At 39.7% G+C, this 5627-nt stretch overlaps 1 non-coding gene across 1 annotated transcript; it reads left to right on the top strand.

The window, feature by feature from the left end:
- The first annotated feature begins 1274 nt into the window (after positions 1-1274).
- Positions 1275-1381, top strand: LOC131217902 (small nucleolar RNA R71). The gene has a single exon (XR_009157487.1). It is a non-coding gene; the product is annotated as a small nucleolar RNA R71 (small nucleolar RNA).
- The last annotated feature ends 4246 nt before the right edge of the window (positions 1382-5627 follow it).

Genomic DNA, 5627 nt, shown 5'->3' with positions numbered 1-5627 from the left:
ACTGTTTGTACAACGAGTAGGGAATCAGATTTACGCTCACTCCTAATTCAAGAAGTGTGTGCTCAATGTGGTAATTCCCGATTACACAGGTGATGGTTTGGCTACCAGGATCTTTAAATTTCAGTGGCACATCTTGCTTTAGTATGACACTCACTTTTTTAGTTAAAAAGATTTTCTTTTGAATATTTTGCTATCTTTTGGTCATACATAAGTCTTTCAGAAATTTAACATATAAAGGTATTTGTTTTACGGCATCAAGTAGAGGCATATTGACCTTCACTTGTTTTAACACCTCTAGAATATCCTGAGAGTTAAAGAGAGGTTTTGGTGCAACCAACTGTTGGAGAAATGGAGCAACTGGCTTGTCTTGAAGATCCGGTTCTAATTCTTGTAGAGCAATGCTAGGTCTATTATTGTTAGCCTCTTATAGGTCCTTAGGCTTTTCAGCCCTAACCGGAATAGTTTTGTCAATGGTCTTCCCACTCCTAAGAGTGGTGATAGATTTAGTCTACTCCATTTGATCTGAAGAGCTTGGATCACTTATCTCATATTGCAATTTGGGATTGGAGAGAGGTTAAGCAGGAAGCATCCCCTTTCCCCCAATCATTATGTGTGACTCTATCCTTTGAATGGATGATGTAAGTGATCCTATTACTGATCTAATATCTTAGTTGAATAGCTCTTGGTCTTGAATGTGTTTTAGAACTGGATCCTATTGAGGTTTCCCTTGATTTGGAATTTGATTGAAGAAACCTAAAGGGGTAGCAGTTTGTCCATTCCTCCAACTGAAGTTTGGATGATTTCTCTAACTAGGATTGTATGTATTAAAGGTGGGTCTATTGAAAGGTCTTTGGTAATTATTTATGGCATTGGGTTGCTCAGTTAGTATCTCTTGAAAGGCAGATATAATTGGACAATTTTCAGTTGTGTGACTGTTACAACCATAAATACCGCAAACAACTTCCTTACCCTTATCCTTCCTTGATTCCATGGCCTCGAATTTCTTTATGAGATTAGCCACTTTAACATTGATATCATCATCCTCTTTCAGCAGGTATACTCCGCCCCTTTCCTTTGATTGAGTGGGCCTAGAAGTGGTACTCGATTTTGGGTATGTGTCCCATGATTGTGCGTTTTCAGCAAGTCTATCCAAGTAATCCCACACATCATCGACATTTTTATTCATAAATTCTCCATTGCACATCGTCTCAACCAATTGGCGTATGGAGGATGTCAGCCCATCATAGAAAAAGTGCGTAATGTGCCACGTTTTAAAACCGTGTTGTGGGCAAGAGTTGACAAGATCCTTGAACCGCTCCCAACATTGGAAGAATGTTTCATCCTCCCTTTGGGCGAAGTTCATGATTGATTTTCTAAGGGTGTTCGTTTTATGATATGAAAAAAATTTCTTTATGAACTCCCTTTGCATATCATTCCATGTGCCAATAGATCTAGGACGTAGTGAATGTAACTACATCTTAGCTTTCTCTTTCAAAGAAAAGGGAAAGAGTTTCAGCCTGACTGTGTCCTCAGACACGTTTGGAAAATATAAAGTAGTTATAATCTCATCAAACTCTTTCAAGTGTAAATATGGATTTTCTAATTCAAGCCCATGAAATTTAGGAAGGAGTTGGATTACCCCTAACTTGATATCCATATGTCCTGTATTCTAAGGAAAAACTATACATGAGGGCATGCTCACCCCCTCCGGTTGTAAATAATATTGTAAAGTATGAGGCGAGGGTGCTTGATGCACCTCATTCTCATCATGGACTTCCTCTGCCCCATGTGGAGGTAGTACTTGAGCTTGCTTTGCAGCCATAAGCTAAATTAACTCAGGAAATTTCGAGCGGTGTCTAGTCCTGCGATAGACAGCTAACCCCCCAACCAATCCTCCTTCAGTCAAGAGATGTCGAGTGTTGTCACGAGCCCACTTGGGCATGAAACACTCACAGCCCTCAATTCAGATTCTAAAACTAGACCTAAAAGAGAGAGGAAATAAAAATCTAGAAAGAAAGAGAGGATTTGGAAAGAAGTTACCAGATCGGAGTCCCTAAGTTAAAAACCTGCGAAACAAACCAAAACAAGTTAGTTTCTAAAAATAGAAAACCTAAACCTAAAATCTAAGGTTAGAAAAATCCTAATCTTAAACTAATCCCAAAACTAATTAATTTCGAAAACGTAACCGTCAATCCCTGAACGGCACCAAAACTTGTTCACACCCCAAGTATAGCGTTGTGATGTAGTAATAACTGGGTAAGACCGAGGTCGAATCCACAGGATGAACCTTGTATGTATTTTGAAAGTAACCAAAACTAGAACTAAAATAAGCTAAAATCTAAATTGAATGAATATGAGAGAATAATGGTGAAATAGGAAACTAAAATTTGTAGAATTCAAAAGTAGGAAACTAAGGATTCAGAGGATCCACTTGTAGAGATCGGGAAATCTACGCTTGATTCACGAACTCAATTGGACTTCGAGTCCCATCCTCATCCAATTGGAAGATATCTCACTAAAGCACAATTTGAACTTCCTTTGATCTAGTTTTCAAAAGATAAGATAGATATAGATTAGAGTTGATTCCATCATAAAACCATGCCCATGAGATAAAGTAAACAATAGAATTAAACTAATCTACAACCAATCAGAAAGATGTATGAATGTTAGGAAGGATTCCATCATCCAACCATGTCCAATGGGCAATGGTGAACAATAAGACTTCCTAACTTCACAATCAAAATAATGGAAAGGAAATAGTTTAAGCCATCGTGGATCTATTGTAATTTCAGTCACAACCAACCATTAAAAACTAAAAGCATTCCTTATAATCAAACTAAAATAAATATCAATTTAGTCTAACATGAATCAAAGTCGTAGAATCATTCCCATCACGCCACAAGCTTCACCTCTTAGTCCTAGCTAAGAGGTTCAGCAAATCATAATCATACTAAAGCCAGAAAAATAATAAGAGGAAGAAGGAACTGAAGATGAGAAGGCGGAGAAGAAGGATGCCGGCCCATGCTCCAATGCTTACCTCCACGGCTGCCCCCCTACACACTCTCTCTCTTCCTCTTTTTATAAAAACTATAGTCAGTCCACTGGAGTCATGGAACCGACTCAATTTACGTAGCTCCATGCGTAGAAGAACCGGACGCATACCCTATTTTTGCGTATCAAGAAAATGCTAAAAAATCCTGCGTTTGGCCTGAGTTTGGGAGGCTAACCGTCTAGATTCATCAAAACTGATTTCTTGGTTGTGCTTATGGATACCTGTTGCAGCCTGTGAACGGTCCGGATCATGGATTCAGACGTCCCCTTGATCACAGAACGGCCCCACAATGCCGATTTTCATGGACGCACGTAAGCTTACGCACGAGGGCTGTGCTGAGCTCTCGGTGGCCCCCAAGATGATGTTTTCAATGAAATCCACCCCGTCCATTGAATTCCTGGCGAAAAATATGTCATAAATGGATGATCTTGGATTGTTTTAGACGCGGTCCACTGATGTTTTTCTTCCGTCGTCCATCGTGCTTTTGAACGGTGATCTGTCTTTCTTTAAGTGCATGAACCAAAAGGACACCTAGACGTCGATTACACCCGCCCTATGAATTCAATTGACGGTCTGGATCGTTCGTTTGAATGATGAATGGGGCCCACTAAGCAAAACCGACGGACGTCGTTCGTCCGCTATTTCCTTTCGCAGGAAGGAGACGGGTCTCCTTCCTTTGACCGGTTGTCCCAGTCCGGTGCACGTCGAGTGCACTTGTGCACTGTGCACTGTCACTGCCAGTGGGGTCCACTCATGATGTTTCTATCAAATCTGCTCCGTCCATCTGTTTTACAACCTCATTTAAGGGGTTAAGACTAAAATTGAAGTACATCCAGATTTCAGGCGGGCCCCAAATCATGATTTTAGGTGCTGAACTGTCAGTCGGGCTACTTCCACAAGGATCTAAATTGACGTGTATGGTTAATTTATGGTCCTCAGGCCAAATATAAAGTTTCGAGTCGAAGAGATGGTGGGATCTTGCACTCTGGACGATTTTCAGGCCCTGAGTGGCTTGATTTTTCCGGATCTCTGGTGTGTGAATTCACCGATCTTGGTCACCTGGAGTCCTACCCTTGCCTTGGTGATTTGTGAGCGTTAAATTCATACTTTTAGTACCATTTTCCAGTTCAGGCTCCTAAAGTCACCTTGCATCACAAACATGATTAAAATAGGGCGTTAAATGTAATCATGCTCATAAAATCCGGTAATAACTGGGGTCTAATATGCAATATTTTAGGTGGGGTCCACTTGATGTGAATCATCGATCCTAGGAGGCCAAACTTTGATTGGGCAATCCATCATGAGGGGCCCACTTTTGTTGTGAACCATGCATAATGTCGGCCCTCCTTAATGTGGGCCATTCATCATGTGGGCCCACCTTCAATATTGTCGTTCACCATGTCTGCACATGAGAGAGAGAGAGGTCCTAAAGAGGAGAAGAAGGTAATATGGAAATTATTTAAAAAGTTCGTGACCAAACTTGTTCTAAAATTAATTCAAAAATGTCTACTCCTTAGCAAAATAAATCTTAAAATAACAATTAAAGTTCTCTTATCTAAATAATTAGGAAATAAATCTCTTATTTCTAAATTTTGTAGGTGTAAAATTAAACAATTACTTAACAAACTTTTTTTTAAAAGACTTTTTGTCCTTAAAAAAGAAAAAGAAAAAGAAAAAAAAGAAATAAGGTAATAAGCTATCATTAGTAAAGATGCCAAATGCTCCATATCAGTAGCACTACCATCTTGGTCATCCATCCTTTTTTTTTCTTTTTTTTTAACACGCGCACACACCGCAACACACTCACACCTTAGTGGGATTTCGCCTCCTATGGATGCTTGAACCCTTGACCAGGTGTTGAAACTCCTAGGAGTCTATCGCTGGAGCAAGAGCAAGGACCTGAATTTGGAATATCTTTGCACCAAACAAATCTCTATTGATCTGAGTCTGGGGATATCCCCCAGTGGGTCCCACTATTTGGGCTGATTAATTTGAGGCATGTGGATGCCAAGTGTACAATTTCAATATGCATGCATATGGAGCTTCACACTCCACCCGTGTATCAAATAACTTCTCCATTTCCCTTCAGGATCGCCCAATTCTGGGCATTCCACCGAGACCAGAAAACGTTAATGAAGGCCAAGAAATATTATATCACTCAGAAATTTCATTATCTTCACAGGAAACTTGTAATGAAGGCCAAGAAAGCTACCATTCAATTCCAAAGAAATCCTCTGAAGATATCTTTTTATCATCATCGATACAAGTCATAAGAATTACACATTAATATTTTATTTGTAATAAAGCCCAGATTAGCTTAAGGTCACGAGCTGAATCTTTGTTTCCTTTGGCTCCCCACGAAGGACTTGGGAAACAATCCAAGAAATGCAAAAAAGATCCTAACTGATTTTATTTTTTTTCTTTACAGTAATCGTAGTGCAGGATAAAGGAGTGAAGAAAGAAAGCAAGGAGAGGTTAATGTAAGAGGTGGAGGAATCGGAGTTCTCTGCACCCCAAATTCAAAAGAAGGAGAAGTTCTCATTGATTCAGCAGAAAGTGAAACAAGAGTGTAGCA

The sequence above is a fragment of the Magnolia sinica genome, chromosome 10, assembly GCF_029962835.1.
Source record: "Magnolia sinica isolate HGM2019 chromosome 10, MsV1, whole genome shotgun sequence".
NCBI classification, from domain to species: Eukaryota; Viridiplantae; Streptophyta; class Magnoliopsida; order Magnoliales; family Magnoliaceae; genus Magnolia; species Magnolia sinica.
The sequence above is the reverse complement of the archived record's forward strand: the minus strand, read 5'-3'. Positions and strand labels throughout refer to the sequence as shown.